Source organism: Ornithorhynchus anatinus, chromosome X1, assembly GCF_004115215.2.
Source record: "Ornithorhynchus anatinus isolate Pmale09 chromosome X1, mOrnAna1.pri.v4, whole genome shotgun sequence".
NCBI lineage: Eukaryota > Metazoa > Chordata > Mammalia > Monotremata > Ornithorhynchidae > Ornithorhynchus > Ornithorhynchus anatinus.
Genome location: NC_041749.1, coordinates 46,200,237 through 46,218,602, shown reverse-complemented (window position 1 = coordinate 46,218,602; position 18,366 = coordinate 46,200,237).

Genomic DNA, 18,366 nt, shown 5'->3' with positions numbered 1-18,366 from the left:
TGCTTAATGGTCTCTCCAAACCAAGGAATCAGCAAGATTCCTCCTGGAGTTGAATAACTGGAGAAGGGGTGGCAATAGACACCTAACTGTATTAATGACTACCTACTCCTCCCGGCCTAGAAGAAGAGAGAGAAGGTTGAGAGAGAATGGATTTTAAAGAAACTCCTGGGGACAAGCAGGGTCCTCTTTCCTGTTGCCCCATTCCCTGTAATTTAATGAGCAGGGTCTCCTTTAAAAGCCAGACTCCATAGGTAGGGCTTCATTATTGCCACCATTTTAAGAGCATCATCTTCATATTCCAACAAGCAGCAGCTATGTTGGTAAGGTCAAGAGATAATGCAATCTGGGGGGCCGTTTGAGGTTCCCATAAACACTTTAAGCCCCTTATTAATCCAGCTCTGCCCATGACCAAATCCAGCCCCCAAAACATGATGTGGCCTGCAGGGAAGGAGATGAGGCATTCAGTGAGGGAAGCAGCACGACTTAGTGGAAAGAGGATGGGTTTGAGAGTCAGAGGATGTGGGTTCTAATCCTCACTCCACCACTTGCCTGCTGTGTGATCTCGGGCAAGTCACTTAACTTCTCTGTGCCTCAGTTACCTCATCTGTAAAATGGAGATTAAAACTGTGAGCCCCACGTGGGACAACCTGATTGTCTTGTATCTATCCCAGCACTTAGAACAGTGGTTGGCACATAGTAAGCACTTAACAATTACCATTATTATTAATAAAGGTCACAAACTTCTAACAGCAGCATTACTCTTTGGAAATTAACAAACCTAGAAAACAAACCTAGGGCATTTGGTGTCCGCTCTGACTCAATCTAGAAAGGCTCGAGGTTGGTCCTTCCACACATCCGCAGGGACAAGTGTGTAGATTGTGAGGAAGGTTGTTTCAGGAGGACAGCTGACTTTCCAGAGACTTTCATCCTCAGGGTCAATCCATTAGTAGAAGTTCTTGAGCGCCTACTCGGAGGGAATTTCTGCACTAAGAACTTGGTAAAGTCCAACAGAAGCAGATTCCACGTTGCTTGTTTGCTTTCTGGCTTCCTCGACAACACTGCAAAATCGTCAGTGCTATCAATCCCCAGAGTGGAGGAGCATGAAAAATACTTGAACAGCTGGTCATTCCGGTTAGAGGAATGTAAAAAACCACTTGAACAACTGGTCATTCCTGTTCAAGAGACTTTATTCTCCCTCTCTATGGGGAGGTCTCAGCACCAATCTGTAGATCTATGCACTGAGCACATGTTGCTTGCAGATCTGTAATAATGTTGGTATTTGTTATGCGCTTACTATGTGCCGAGCACTGTTCTAAGTGCTGGGGTAGACACAAGGGAATCAGGTTGTCCCACGTGGGGCTCACAGTCTTAATCCCCATTTTACAGATGTGGTAACTGAGGCACAGAGAAGTTAAGTGACTTGCCCAGAGTCACACAGCTGACAAGTGGCGGAGCTGGGATTTGAACTCATGACCTCTGACTCCAAAGCCCGTGCTCTTTCCACTGAGCCACGCTGCTTCTCTATGTTTGCATCAATCTATTAATGGTATTTATTGAGGGGTTAGTGTATGCAAAACCCTGTACTAAGTGCTTGGGAGAGTAAAATATATATTTGACATATTCCCTGCCCACAAGAAACTTAGAGTCTAGAGGGGAGGTGACATTAAACTAATTTCTGAATATATATACATAAGTGGTGAGGGGCTGAGGGTTGGGTGAATAAAGGGTGTAAATTCAAGTTCAATGATCAAATAGAACAGAGAGGGAGTAGGGGAAGTAAGGGCTTAGGGAAGGCATCTTGGAGGAGATGTAATTTTAATAAGGTTTTGAAGGTGGGGAGAGTGGTGGTCTGCCAGATATGAAGAGGAAGGGAATTCCAGTTCAGAGGCAGAGATAGGATTTGGCCACAGATGAAGTATGTGAGTTGAGTGAGAGAGATGAGTTGAAGTTAATGCCAAAGTTATGGGCTTGTGAAACAGGGAGGATGGTGGTGCTGTCTATCTGCTTATCTCTTTATTCATTTACATATTCCCTCCAAAGGCCAACATGTCAGCTAAATAGTCCTGCCGGCTCCAGTCCTTCCTGTCCTATAATTGGTAGTGGGTATGTGATCTGCTCTCATGGCCCCTGTGAGCCCCACGTGGAACAACCTGATCACCTTGTATCCACCCCTGCCCCCAGCATTTAGAACAGTGCTTTGCTCACAGTAAGTGCTTAACAAATACCATTATGGCCATTCAGAGGCTGCTGTCTTTGGAGACTGCCTTTCCTTATGGGGCATACCGGGATCCGCCATCTTGGGTCCGGTGCCACCATACGCAGGGTCCAGGAATTGAGGTGCTCGGTGGAGGTGAGGAGTGGGGTCTGGTCCTCCATCCTACTCCAGAGCACAGGGGGTCAGTCGCAGGGCTCCTGTTGCTGCAGGCTGAGTGCCCAGAGACCATGTGGGAAGAGGTTTGACCCAGGACATTCATTCATTCATTCAATAGTATTTATTGAGCACTTACTATGTGCAGAGCACTGTACTAAGCGCTTGGAATGAACAAGTCGGCAACAGATAGAGACAGTCCCTGCCGTTTGATGGGCTTACAGTCTAATCGGGGGAGACCTGCAGACAAGAACAATGGCAATAAATAGAGTCAAGGGGAAGAACATCTCGTAAAAACAATGGCAACTAAATAGAATCAAGGCGATGTACATTTCATTAACAAAATAAATAGGATAATGAAAATATATACAGTCAAGCAGATGAGTACAGTGCTGAGGGGATGGGAAGGGAGGGGGGAGGAGCAGAGCGAATGGGGGGAAAAGAGGGTTTAGCTACAGAGAGGTGAAGGGGGCGGTAGAGGGAGTAGAGGGAAAAAGGGGGGAGCTCAGTCTGGGAAGGCCTCTTGAAGGAGTTGAGTTTTAAGTAGGGTTTTGAAGAGGGGAAGAGAATTAGTTTGGCGGAGGTGAGGAGGGAGGGCGTTCCAGGACCGCGGGAGGACGTGGCCCAGGGGTCGACGGCAGGATAGGCGAGACCGAGGGACGGTGAGGAGGTGGGCGGCAGAGGAGCGGAGCATGCAGGGTGGGCAGTAGAAAGAGAGAAGGGAGGAGAGGTAGGAAGGGGCAAGGTGATGTAGAGCCTTGAAGCCTAGAGTGAGGAGTTTTTCTTTGGAGCGGAGGTTGATAGGCAACCACTGAAGGTGTTTAAGAAGGGGAGTGACATGACCAGATCATTTCTGCAGGAAGATGAGCCGGGCAGCGGAGTGAAGAATAGACTGGAGCGGGGCGAGAGAGGAGGAAGGGAGATCAGAGAGAAGGCTGACGCAGTAGTCTAGCCGGGATATAACAAGAGCCTGTAGCAGTAAGGTAGCCATTTGGGTGGAGAGGAAAGGACGGATCTTGGCGATATTGTAAAGGTGAAACCGGCAGGACATCAATCCGAACTGCAACCATGTCAATATAGTCACTTATCCTAACCCACCTTGATGCTGACCTCCCAGGATCCTGTCTCTCCCCACTCCAGTCCATACTTCACTCTGCTGCCCAGATCATTTTTCTACAAAAACATTCAGGATACGTTTCCCTTCCCCTCAAGAAAATCCAGCAGTTGCCCATCCACCTCTGCATCAACAAAAACTCCTCACCATTAGCTTCAAAGAACTCAATCACCTTGCTCCCACCTATGACATCTTGCTACTCTCCTGCTAAAACCCAGCCCACACACTTCACTCCTCTAATGCTAACCTTCTCACTATGCCTAGATCTCATCTCTCTCACTGCAGACCCCTTGCCCACTCCCACATCTTGCCTAGAAAACCCTCTCTCCTCAAATCCAACAATTACTCTCCCCACCTTCAAAGCCTGATTGAAGGCACATTTCCTCCGAGGGGCCTTTCCTGACTTAAGCCCCTCTTTCCTCTTTTCCCACATCCTTCTGCATCATCCTGACTTGCTCCCTTTATTCATCCCCAGCTCCACAGCACTTACGTATATTTCTATAACTGATTTATTTATATTAATGCCTGTCTCCCCCTCTAGATTCTAAACTCGTTGTGGGCAGGGAATGTATCTGTTGTTGTGTTGTACTCTCCCAAGCACTTAGTACAGTGCTCTGCACATAGTAAGCACTCAATAAATATAATTGAATGAATGAGTTGAATGAATGAATGAATGAACAGCGGGGGTGACAAAGTGCCTAGGTTGGCACAGGGTCCTGTCACCCCTGGGCTGAATGGTGGAGAGAGGGAAGGGAGGAAGGTGCTTGGGGAGGGTCAAGTTGAGCTCCATTGCTGCTCAACACCAGGGTGCCAGCAAGGAGGGATTGAAGGGGAGCCAGAACCAAGGGGACTCATCTCTGAGGGGAGGGGGCAGGGAATTCAACCCCCTGGCAATGGCAGCCTGAACTCTCTGGATGGTGTGCCTACCTGTTCCTACCCTCGCCTATATCCCAGCCCATGAAACCGGGAGCCTCCTCTCCCCTCCCCCACCATGGGTACCCCTGCCTATTTTCCAGGCTTCATAGGAGCTGGAACCCTCTCCCACTGCTGCAGAGGCCACTTACCCATATCCCAGAAGCACCGGGAAAGAATGACAGGGATGGAGAGTTGGAAGGGGAAGGGGTTGTCACAAGGAGTGGGGAGGAGTTGGATGGAGAGGGGTGGAGGGGGTGTTAGAGAGGGGTTGGAGGGTGTTGGGAATTGAACAGTCATATTTATTAAGCACTTTCTGTGTGCAGAGCACTGTAGTAAGTGTTTGGGAGAGTACAACATAACAGAGTAGGTAGACATGTTCTCTGCCCACATGGAGCTTACATTCTGGAGGGCGAGACATACATGAAAATTAATTCTAGATTTGTACATAAAGGATGTGGTGTTGAGGGTTGGGTGAACAAAAGGTACCAGGAGGAAATGTGGGTTTAATCAGAAAATGCCTCTTGGAAGAGATATGCTGGGAGTGGCCAGACCCCTACCTTCCCCATTCCTGACCATGGAAGGAAGTGGACAGGGGAGAGAGATTTTGGTGGGGAACTGCACTGAGGAGAAAGGACAGAGATGGGATGATTAGAGGGAAGGGTTGCGGGAACATGATGGAGTTAGAGAAGTTTAAGGATTATAGGAAATATTGTCAGAAGCAATAATTGCTTAATCCAGTGGTTCTGTTAATTGCTGAAATGAATGTGGGTCCTTGAGGGTGAAGAGGCAAATGTTTAGGAGTAAACATTAGTAAACACTAGACAGTGGCATAGTGGGAAGAGCTCAGGCCTGTGAAACAGATCTGGGCTTTAAGCCTGGCTCTGCCACTTGTCTGCTGGGTGTCCCTGGGCAAGTTACTTAACTTCTCAGAACCTCAGTTACCGCATCTGAAAAATGGAGATTAAGTCTCTAAGTCATGTGAGACATGGTCTGTGTCCAACCTGATTACCTTGTATAGTAGTACTATACAAGTACCTTCTACTTGATAGAGCGCTGGGCAAATAGTAGGCACTTAAATGTCATTAAAAAAAGAAAAAAAAAGCAAATAGAGGGCTGGGGTTATGTAAAGGCAGGCAGCTGTTGATATGTAAATAGACGGATCACCCTGTTTCGTATTCTCCGCTGACTATTCAGTCCAGGCTGCAGGAAGAGGGAAAATGAAAGGATAGCCGTTTTTCGGCCATAGAAGTTCAGTAGTGAGATCTAGGTATCTTGGAGGGTCTAGACAGTAGTTCCAATGTTAGGTATCCTTGACCAACTGAGGCAGCTCAGCAGTGAGAGATCTCAGTGTCTTTGAGCAGCTCTCTTCCCCATTGACGTTAGATGACTTGGGCAGGCTGAGGCAGCTCAGCAGTAAGAGAGAGAACTTTATGTCCACAGGCAGCTCTCTGTCCCAGGCGATGTTAAGTGTCCTGGGCCAGCTGAGGCAACTCAACGAAGAGAGGTCCCAGTAGAGTTGGTAGATGGGATCTCCCCTACCACGGAGCTTACCATCTCAAGGGAGAAGCTAACAGACAGATACACCCATAATAGTGTCTAGGTAAACAAAGACTTCTAAACAGTGATGTTGGGGCTTCATTGGTAGCAGGAGCTAAAACCAGTGAAAGAAAGCAAAATAAATCTTTACATTAAAGATGATAGGAAAAATGCAAGGCCTACATAGTATAAAGTGTCCATCCTGTGACTGGCCCAATTCCCCAGGGGAGTCAGTTAGTCACCTCCAACAATTTAGAGATCCACCAAGGGGAATTCTAGGAGCATTTAGGGCTACTCTATTCTGTTTGGACCCTGTCCCCTTCTTTCTTTTTTCAAGGATGAAAGGAGAAAGAAAACAAATTAGGTAGACAATTAGAATCAATCCCCAAAACACATCAATGCCAAGAAGAAAAGAATAAGAAATGAGAAAAAAGAAAAAAAGGTTAAAAAAGTAAAGCTTAAAAGAAAAAACAATTGAAAAAAAAAGAAAACCTAGAGAAACAGAATGCCACCGAGTTTAGGTGACCATGCAGAAACTAGAGAAGAGCAATTTGAAAAAAAAAATGGGAAGCAACAAAACAATCATGAAATTTCATTCATTCATTCAATCATATTTATTGAGTATTATTTATTGAGTGCAGAGCACTGTACTGAGTGCTTGGAAAGTACAATTCAGCAAGATATAGAGACAATCCTTACCCAACAATGGGCTCACAGTCTAGAAGGGGGAGACAGACAACAATGAACAATTCACTTAAAAAGAAAAATCTACATTAGGAGCCAAACAGCAAGAGGAATACAAATTCAAGTTTGGGAAGAGAAAGCAAATTTACACTAGGGACCAACAGCAAGACAAATATTAATTTGTGACCAGATTAAAAACCGGTGAAACACCAGCCACCACTGAATGCCCAGTTCCTGGTCCACCCTGCCAATATTTAAAGGGTCCTAGAGGTGTTCCAGCCACTCATGCCCATCCAGTCAATGGTATTTAAGTGTTTTCTGTGTATAGGACACCATACTAAGTGCTTGAGAAAGTACAGTATAATAAGGTTGGTAGATACAGTCCCTACCCACAAGGAGCTTACAATCAGCAAGGGGAGACACACCTGGGGCTTGGGAGATGTGCGGAATCCTTGTGAGGATCTAGGAGATCCTCCTGGCAGTTTCCTGAGTTTGGTATCCAAAACCTTAAAGTTTCACCTCCCTTGCTGTTTCCTTGTTCCTCCCTTGTCCTCCCCCCATTCATGCTCCCTCACTGCCTCTTTCTCACAGGCAGGAGGGTGTGAGCCAGGTGTGAGAGATGGAGGAAGGGGTGATTGATGTCCTGGGGCCCAGGGTTGCCCTGTTCTACTGGGGACTGGATGGGCAGGGCAGGTGGGGAGAGGGGAAAGGCACCATCCTTTTATTGAGGAGTAGGGCTAGGACACCATGTCTCAGGGCATGGAACCTGTGAGACACAAGGCTTCACTCTCCTTGGTTTGGACCTGCCTTTCTAGGGCCAAGGAGCCTTTGCTCAGTTCTCGCAATCCCTGAACGTATTTGCATTTCCTGGGACTTCACTGGGTGGGAGCTCAGAGTAACAAAGCCTATGACTATTATTACAGTTGTTATTTATCCCTCAGAGTTATGCCCTAAAGGGCAATCAACCTCATGGAAGGTAGGGTCTCCTGGGCACCGATGAATTCTGCAGATGGGGTCCCCAAGGCTTCCACTAGCTGTGTTGCAGCCAATCCACATCCTATTTTAGGACTCCCTTCTCTTTCCTCTACCTGCTGAACCCCACTTGGCTTTGCTTGTCAGAGACCTGAAGTGATTCCTCCTATGATCTGATCTGACCTAAGGCTGCTGATTTTGGCCTCTGGCCTTGTCTGCTGTATGACCTTGGGCAAGTCACTTAGATTCTCTGTGTCTCAATGACTTCATAAGTAAAATGGGCATTAAGACTGTGAGCCCCATGTGGGACATGGATTAACTTGTTTCTAACCCAGCGCTTAGCACTGTGCCTGGCACAGCGTAAGCACTAAACAAATACCATTAAAAAAGTGGGGTTTATTTACCAACTGGTTAGTCTCTTGGTTAGGAAAATGCAGGTCTAGCACACTCTGTGACCCTTTTGTCAGGCATCTCTGAGGTTCCAAGCCACAGTTAGTGCCCCCAGGCAATGCAAGCACCCAAAATTCTCTCCCTCTCTCTCTTTCTACCCCCCTCCAGCCAGCCCCCCAGCCAGCCCCCTCCAATCTCCCTGTGTTATGCTCAGAATCCCAAGTAAGGTCCCTGCCATCTAAGAAGTCTCTCTGCTGGCTTAGTAGTCTCTGAATACCATCTCGCAGCTCCTGCATTCAGTTCCTATCTTCCTCATTTAGGGCAGACACTTTTAGCCTGTCTCTTGGGTTGGGTCTTGAGGAGAGGTTCTCTTCGCCTTCTGGCAGTATCTCCAGGGAATGGCTGGACCACCAGCTTCCCGATAGCTTCTCACACACAAGCAGTGTAGCTCAGTGCAAAGAGCCCGGGCTTGGGAGTCAGAGATCATGGGTTCAAATCCTGGCTCTGCCATTTGGCAGCTGTGTGACTGTGGGCAAGTTACTTAACTTCTCTGTGCCTCAGTTACCTCATCTGTAAAATTGGGATTGACTGTGAGCCTCACATGAGACAACCTGATTACCCTGTATCTACCCCAGTGCTTAGAATAGTGCTCTGCATATAGTAAGCGCTTAACAAATACCAACATTATCAACACTCCCAGATCCTGCTTCACAAGGCCTCACATGCTCTTCCCCGTCATGGCTTCTGACTCCCTCCGTTTCCCAGGGATTGTCAGTGGCTGCGTTGGGCACAACTCTTGACATTCAGAGACTCAGACAAAAAACAGATTTGCTCCCTTAAACACACAAACACATAAGTATTCACTCATACAACTCTTTTAGGGCAACCAACACCTCGTTTTGTCGATGTTCAGATGTGACTCCTAGTCTTTTTCCTCTGCTAATTTTTCTTGAATAATTGCTGTCCTTCTAGTTCAACTCCCCACTCATGAGAACATTTATCAACCATTCCATCCCTGTGGGTAGGGAACATACGTAACTACCAACTCTGTTGTATTGTACTCTTCTAAGTGCTTAGTCCAGTGCTCTGCAGACAGTAGTAATGATGATAATAGTGAAGGTATTTGTTAAGCACTTACTATGTGCCAAGCACTGTTCTAAGCTCTGGGGTAAATACAAGGTTATCAGATTGAATGAAGTCCTCGTCCCACGTGGGGCTCACAGTCTTAATCCCCATTTTACAGATGAGGTAACTGTGGCACGAGAAGTGAAGTGACTTGCCCAAGGTCACCTAGCAGACAAGTGGCGAAGCTGGGATTAGAACCAATGTCCTTCTTTCTCACAGGTCCGTGCTCTATCCACTAGGCTATGCTGCACATTCAGTAAGTACAACTGATTGATTGATTCCAATTTAATGGGGATGACAATCCTCAGCTATAGGGCCTCTATTCCTCTAATTAGCAAAGACCCCCATCCAGCCTCACTTCATTTACAATCCCTGTTATGTTCAAATTTTGCAGCCTTGGTAACAACCAATGGTTATCTGGAATGTGTTAGTAAAATGTGGACTAATAAAGAAGAAAAAAATGATATCCATCAGGATTGTGAGCATAGACTTTAGAGTGTAAGCTCGTTGTGAGCAGGGAACATGCCTATGAACTCTGTTGTATTGTTCTCTCCCAAGTGCTTAGAACAGTGCTCTGTGCACAGTAAGTGCTCAATAAATATGATTGATTTACTGATTGACTCATCGGTAAAATATTTCAACCAAAATTCACGTTAGAATAAATAAAAGGCTTAGTTCAGTCTGGATTGCCATTACAAAATATTTACTGAAATAAATGCTCTAAGATTAGAGCTCTAAAACAAATGGAATTTGCTTCTCCCACCAGCATCAAGTTTGAATTTAAACAAAACAAAGACAATCCATTTCTTCTAGTTTAATAACATTTTGATAATTTACTGTTTCATAAAATGTTTATGCTACCAAATCTTACCTCTGTCATTTCATAAAACTCAGTTTTGCTATTGAAATCAAACCTAGTACCTGGATAAGATGATTTTCCAGCTGAAAAAGAACGTAGCAAGCTGTTTCTGCAGACTCAAAACTACTATCAATCTACAGAAGCAATTTTCATTCTCAAATTTCTTGTCCTAGAAAATGCTAAACAATATATAACAATGGAGGCAGTTTCATTGTCCAACCCCTTCTTTCAGACCCTGAATTTTTCTTGCTTTTTTCCCAACATTTCTATAAATCAATTAATGAAGCAAATGGGTTCTACTCTCCTCCTGCAAGTTTCCCCCATTCTTCTCCCCCTACTGAATTATCAGCCAGAACCAGGTTTGGGCCCACGGGAAACAAGAATCACTACCCGGCAGCAACGGCATCGGCTACCATTTGCTGGACACCTCCCACATGTATCGTCTGTAGATGGAGCAGTGGGGTGCTGAGGAAAACTCACCTCCTCCAGGAGGCCTTCCCAGACTAAGCTCCCCCTAAGCTCCCCCTTTTCCTCTGCTCCTAATCCCCTCCCCATTGCTCAGACTCGCTCCCTCTGTTCTACCCTCCTCCCCGCCCCACAGCACTTGTGTATATATGTACATATTTATAATTCTATTTATTTATTAATGATGTGTATGTATCTATAATTCTATTTATGTATATTGATGCTATTGATGCCTGTTTGTTTGTTTTAATGTCTGTCTTCCTCCTTCTAGTCTGTGAGCCCGTTGCTGGGTAGGAATTGTCTCTGTTGCTGAATTGTACTTTCTAAACGCTTAATACAGTGCTCTGCATACAGTAAGCGCTCAATAAATATGATTGAATGAAAGTATCATGACTTAATAGTTGACTAGGTGACTCTGGCACTTTCTCTTCTACCTGGGCCTACCCAGTCTTTTCCCAGTTTGTGCTTTGCTCCTAAGTGTCCTCTCAAACTCTAATCCCTGAAGGCACAGTTTTTACCATTTCCAAGATGGCACGTGTCTTGTTCTTGCTTCCCAAGGTGTCAACCATCCTGCCTAATTCAGCATCCACGGTAAAGGTGACCTTTTGATTCCTGAATCCAGATCACTGATAAAGGTATTCGAAAGGATCTACTGGAGGACTGAATTCCCTGTTGAACACTGTGCCTTCTCGACTTCAGAATATGACTTTTCTGACTGTTGGAGTGAGCTGTGAGGAGCCTGAAACTCTGCTCTTTTGCATTAATTGCCATCCTAGTCTCATATTTTTTGGTTTTGCCTTTTTCTTTCCTTATGTTTGTGTTGCCAATCCCTCCTCCCCACTTTATTCTTCACTTGTGAGCCCATCAAGCACCATATGGAATTCTCATCCATGTTTTTTTTTCCCACAGTGTTTACCCCATGCTTAGCACATGTATGCATTTAATCCAGACTAATATTACCATAGCTTCCCCATTTGCTGTGCTTGAGGATGCCCCCTAGGTGTGACCTCGGAAACAGGGGTGTGCCCACCTGCCGATTGAACACCTCTAGCTAATAATAACTGTGATATTTGTTAAGTGCTTATTAAATGCCTAAACTGTATTAAGCGCCGAGATAGACACAAGACAATCCAGACCCAGCTGAACGTGCCCTTTTTAGAATTCTTGCAAGAAAGCTAATTTCCTGGAGATGGTTGGTGGGTTTTTTTTTTTTTTTGATAAACTGCTGAATGAGATAAGGATGTGTGGAATTCAAAGAAGACGCCAAGTGGTTGAGTTTGAATTCAAATTTTTTCCAAATTGCCCCAGTCCGAAAGAAGAATGGCCTGAAAAGTAGCGTGGCCTAGCGGAAAGAGCCCGGGCATTCTAATCCCATGGCTGCAACTTGTCTGCTGTGTGATCTTGGGCAAGTCACTTAATTTATCTGTATTTCAATTTCCTCATCCCTAAAATGAGGATTAAGTCCTATTCCCTCTTACTCAGACTGTGAACCCCATGTAGACAGAAACTGTGTCCAATCTAAGTACCTTGTATCGACCCCAATCCTTCGTTCAATGCTTGACACATAGTGAGCAGTTAACAAGTACCATAATTAATTCATTCATTCAAACACATTTACTGAGTGCTTACTGTGTGCAGAGCACTGTACTAAGTGCTTGGAATGTACAATTCGGTAACATATAGAGACAATCCCTGCCCCACAACAGGCTCACAGCCTAAAAGGGGGAGACAGACAACAAAAAACAAGTAGGCATCAATACCAATACAAACTGAGGCACAGAGAAGTTAAGTGACTTGGCTAATGTCACATAGCAGACGAGTGGCCCTCCCCGCCCTCATTACTGTATGCTAATTCAAGCCTTTTTTTCGAATCATCAGGACTGATCTAACAGTCTCCTTAATAATAATAATGTTGGTATTTGTTAAGCGCTTACTATGTGCCGAGCACTGTTCTAAGCACTGGGGTAGACACAAGGGAATCAGGTTGTCCCACATGGGGCTCACAGTCTTAATCCCCATTTTACAGATGAGGTAACTGAGGCACCAAGAAGTGAAGTGACTTGCCCAAAGTCACACAGCTGACAAGTGGCAGAGCCGGGGTTTGAACCCATGACCTCTGACTCCAAAGCCCATGCTCTTTTCCACTGAGCCACGCTGCTTCTCTATAGGTCCTCCTTATAGGTCTCCCTCCTCTAGTCTCTCCCCTCTTCAGTCTCTTCCTATCTACAGCTATGTTTATCATCTTTCCAACATCTCTCATTCCTCTCTTCTAAAACCTCTAATAGCTACCCACCCTCTTCTTGCATAAAACAACCATTGGCTTCAAGGCTATCTACCAACTATCCCACTCTTCCCTACTTACTCTCTTGCCCTGCTACACTCCAGTTTGTGCTTTCTGCTGTTCTTAGCAAACCTTCTAAGTGTACCTCAAACATAATTCTCCTGGTTCTGACCAATTGCTTATGCCCAAGGCTTTTCTTGGGTTTGGAAGGTCCATCCTTTTCTTCCCACCCCCTTTGTAAACCATATCCCTCCCCACACCATTATTATTATTATTATTGTTATTATTTATGTTAAGTGCTTACTATTTGTCAATCACTGTTCTAAACGCTGGAGTAGATACAACTTCATCAGGAAAGACACAGTCCTTGTCCCACATACATCTCACAATCTAAGTAGGAGGGATAACAGGTATTGAATCCCCATTTTACAGATGAGGAAACTGAGGCACAGAGAAATTCATTTAATTGTATTTATTGAGTGTTTACTGTGTGCAGAACACTGTACTAAGCACTTGAGAGAGTATACTGTAACAGTAAAAGACACATTTCTTGCCAACAATGAGCATACAGTCTAGACGGGGAGACAGACATTAGTATAATAAATAAATTACATATAGGTACATAAGTATTGTGGGGCTGGGGGCTGAGGGATGAATGAAGGGAGCAAGGCATGGAGGACAAAGAAGGTTCAGAGAGAAGAGGAAAGAAGGGCTTAGGGATGGCCTCTTGGAAATGTGTCTTCAACAAGGCTTTGAAGTGGGGAGAGTAATTGTCAGATAAGTTATATAACTTGCCCAAGGTCACACAGCAGACAGGTGGTGGGGCTGGGATTAGAACCCAGCTCCTTCTGACTCCCACGCCTGTGCTCTAACCATTAGGCAATGCTGCTTCTCCTTGTGGCTTGGAGGGGACTCAGCCTTATAGGAGCTGTTGAATACTCAGTTGACTGGATGGTGGGCACTTAGTATTACTAGCATTCTTTACTGAGTTATAGCAGAGCTGCAGTGGATCAAAATGAAGTTTTAGTGGTTTTAGGGATGAAAATTAGAAACAAATTGAAAAAATCATCATTCTTGGAGGATGAACTTAGTGTGAAAATACCTCCCAGAGCTACTTAAAAAGAAATTCAGTACAAAGAGCAGAAAAACAAGAACATTGCAAAAAATAAAAAAAACTGTCCTCTTTGCATGGTTAAGTTTTTTATGGTATTTGTTAAGTGTTTACTACGTGTCAAACTCTGTTCTAAGAGCTGGGATAGGTACATGTTAATTAGGTTGGACACAGTCCCTGTCCCGCATGGGGCTCACAGTCTAAGAAGGAGGAAGAGCAGGCATTTAATCCCCATTTTTCAGTTGAGGAAACTGAGACAGGGAGAACTTTAGTGACGTGCCCAAGGTTATACAACAAGCAATTGGAAGAGCCAGAATTAGAACCCAGATCCTCCTACTGCCAGGCCCATGCTCTTTCCACTAGACCACACTGCTGGAAACACTTTGAAATGTTATGATTGTGATTATTACTATTGATGCATGTAAGGTTAACTTATGGGGCAAGAGTGATCGCAAAAGAAAATATTAGGTAGAGCTGTTGAATACTCTTTCTCTGGTTCAGGTAAATGCCTTTAGAGATTCTGTGGGTACTAGCCTCTTTAAAAATTTCCTCCAAGTTCCACTGGTTGAGAAATTCTGCATTGCTGCCACCCATGGCAGCTGCCCAAGTTTGATATTCAGAGAAGTCTTTGCTTCTTAAGTGGTACTGAAAAGAGAATTTTGTTTTCCATCAACTGAATTTTATTGAGAACTTCCTCTGAAGAATAGGGGCAAAACCACCTAGTTTGTGGGCCCTAGTGGAGCTCTGTGGGTATGAGCACAAGGAATTCTCCACAAGCAAGTGTTGGAATCCTATCTATCCCTTATAATTTCCTCAGAAAATTGATTATCCTCATTCATTCATTCAATTGTATTTATTGAGTGCTTACTGTGTGCAGAGCATTGTACAACAATAAGCAGACACATTCCCCACCCACAACATGCTTACCGTCCAGAGGGGGGAGACAGACATTAATATAAATAAATAAATTACGGATATGTACATAAGAGCTCCCCCTCTCAGGATTGTTCCTGGTGAGTTTCCAGTACTCTACCAGTCTTGACTATGGGAGGGAGAGTCAAGCATATGCACATTCATTGCATTCCAGGAGCGGCATGGGAGAGAGTCGAGAGTGGAGACTCAATTTTACTATGTGGAAGAAGGCAATGGTAAACCACTTCCGTATTTTTTTACCAAGAAAACTCTATGAATATACTACCAGAATGACTGCAGATGGAGGTGGGGCATTCTGGGAGAGATTTGTCCATGAGTCACTATGGATCGGAAGTGACTTGACAGCATAAGACAATACCTAAGTGCTGTGTGGCTGGAAGTGGGGAAGAACAGAGGGGGCAAGTCAAGTTGAAATAGAAGGGAGTGAAAGAAGAGAAAAGGGGGGCTTAGTCAGGGAAGGCCTCCTAGAGGGGATGTGTCTTCAATATCCTTCCAGGCAGGATAGGGTGAGTAATTGTATTAACGTGGTAAGTTTGGATGGAGAGGAAAGTATGGATTTTAACAATAATAATAATAATAATATGTTAATAATATTTGTTAAATGCTTACTATGTACCGAGCACTGTTCTAAGCGCTGGGGTAGATACAGGGTAATCAGGTTGTCCCACGTGAGACTCAGTCTGAATCCCCATTTTACAGGTGAGGTAACCGAGGCACCGAGAAGTTAACTTGCTCAAAGTCACACAGCTGACATGTGGTGGAGTGGGATTAGAACCCATGACCCCTGACTCCTAAGCCCAGGCTCTTTCCACGGAGCCACATTGTGAGCCACGATGTTGTGAAGGTTGAACCTGCAGGATTTAGTGATAGATTGAATATGTGGGTTGAATAAGAGAGAGGAGTCAAGGATAATGCCAAAATTATGTGCTTGTGAGACAGGAAGGATGGGAGTGCTGTCTACCACAATGAGAAAGTCAATGGGAGGGCAGGGTTTGGGTGGAAAGATAAGGAGTTCTATTTTGGACATGTTAAGCTTGAGGCGATGGTAGAACATCCAAGTATAGATATCTTGAAGGCAAGAGGAAATGCAAGACTGCAGGGAGGGAGAGAGATCAGGGCTGGAAATGTAGATTGGGGTATCATCTGCATAGAGGTGGCAGTTGAAGCCATGTGAGTGAATAGATTCTCCAAGGGAGTGGGTGTAAATGGAGATTAGAAAAGGATTAAGACTGAACCTTGAGGGACCTCAAATTTAGGGGATGGGAGGCAGAGGAGGAGCCCACAAAGGAGGCTGAGAATGAATGGCCAGAGAGATGAGGAGAACCAGGAGAAGACAGTGTCAGTGAAGCTGAGGTTGAATAATGTTTCCAGAAGGGGATCGTCGACAGTGTCGAAGGTAGCTGAGAGGTCTAGGAGGATTAGGATGGAGTAGAGGCCATTGGATTTGGCAAGAAGGAGATCACCGGTGACCTTTGAGAGGGCAGTTTCTATGGAGTGAAGGGGACGGATGCCAGATTGGAGGGGTCAAGGAGAGAATTGGAGGAGAGGAATTTGAGACAGCCGGTGTAGATGACTCACTCGAGGAGTTTGGAGAGGAATGGAGATGGGGTGATAACTGGAGGGAACCCAAGGGGTCAAGGGAGGGTTTTTTGAGGATAGGGGAGACATGGGCATGTTTGAAAACAGTGGGGAAGAAGCCATTGGATAGCGAACAGTTAAAGATGGCATTTAGAGAGGGAAGAAGGGAGGGGACAAGAGTTTTGATAAAGTGTGAAGGAATGGAGTTGGATGCACAGGTGGAGCAGTTGGATTTTGAGAGAAGGCAGGAGATCTCCTCTAGAGATACTGCTTCAGTTTTACTAATGAACAATCAGGGAAATTTAGGCAGACCTCTTACCTGAACATGCAGTACTGCATGAGTGCACACCCCTCTTGTCCACATCCTGCCAAAATTCACCACCCATTCATTCATTCATTCAATAGTATTTATTGAGCGCTTACTATGTGCAGAGCACTGTACTAAGCGCTTGGAATGAACAAGTCGGCAACAGATAGAGACAGTCCCTGCCGTTTGACGGGTTTACAGTCTAATCGGGGGAGACCCGCAGACAAGAACAATTGGCAATAAATAGAGTCAAGGGGAAGAACATCTCGTAAAAACAATGGCAACTAAATAGAATCAAGGCGATGTACAATTCATTAACAAAATAAATAGGGTAACGAAAATATATACAGTTGAGCGGACAAGTACAGTGCTGTGGGGATGGGAAGGGAGAGGTGGAGGAGCAGAGAGAAAAGGGGAAAAAGAGAGTTTAGCTGCGGAGAGGTAAAAGGGGGGGTGGCAGAGGGAGTAGAGGGAGAAGAGGAGCTCAGTCTGGGAAGGCCTCTTGGAGGAGGTGAGTTTTAAGTAGGGTTTTGAAGAGGGGAAGAGAATCAGTTTGGCGGAGGTGAGGAGGGAGGGCGTTCCAGGACCGCGGGAGGAGGTGGCCCAGGGGTCGATGGCGGGATAGGCAAGACCGAGGGATGGTGAGGAGGTGGGCGGCAGAGGAGCGGAGCGTGTGGGGTGGGCGGTAGAAAGAGAGAAGGGAGGAGAGGTAGGAAGAGGCAAGGTGATGGAGAGCCTTGAAGCCTCGAGTGAGGAGTTTTTGTTTGGAGCGGAGGTTGATAGGCAACCACTGGAGTTGTTTAAGAAGGGGAGTGACATGACCAGACCGTTTCTGCAGGAAGATGAGCCGGGCAGCGGAGTGAAGAATAGACTGGAGCGGGGCGAGAGAGGAGGAAGGGAGGTCAGAGAGAAGGCTGACACAGTAGTCTAGCCGGGATATAACGAGAGCCTGTAGCAGTAAGGTAGCCATTTGGGTGGAGAGGAAAGGGCGGATCTTGGCAATATTGTAGAGGTGAAACCGGCAGGTCTCGGTAACGGATAGGATGTGTGGGGTGAACGAGAGAGACGAGTCAAGGATGACACCGAGATTGCGGGCCTGAGAGACGGGAAGGATGTTCGTGCCATCCACGGTGATAGAGAAGTCTGGGAGAGGACCGGGTTTGGGAGGGAAGATGAGGAGCTCAGTCTTGCTCATGTTGAGTTTTAGGTGGCGGGCCAACATCCAGGTGGAGACGTCCCGGAGGCAGGAGGAGATGCGAGCCTGAAGGGAGGGGGAGAGGACAGGGGCAGAGATGTAGATCTGCGTGTCATCTGCGTAGAGATGGTAGTCAAAGCCGTGAGAGCGGATGAGTTCACCGAGGGAGTGAGTGTAAATGGAGAACAGAAGAGGGCCAAGAACTGACCCTTGAGGAACTCCAACAGTTAAAGGATGGGAGGGGGAGGAGGCTCCAGCGAAGGAGACCGAGAATGACCGGCCAGAGAGGTAAGAGGAGAACCAGGAGAGGACAGAGTCCGTGAAGCCAAGGTGAGATAAGGTATGGAGGAGGAGGGGATGGTCGACAGTGTCAAAGGCAGCAGAGAGGTCAAGGAGGATTAGAATGGAGTAGGAGCCATTGGATTTGGCAAGAAGGAGGTCACGAGTGACCTTAGAGAGAGCAGTCTCGGTAGAGTGGAAGGGACGGAAGCCAGATTGGAGGGGGTCTAGGAGAGAATGGGAGTTAAGGAATT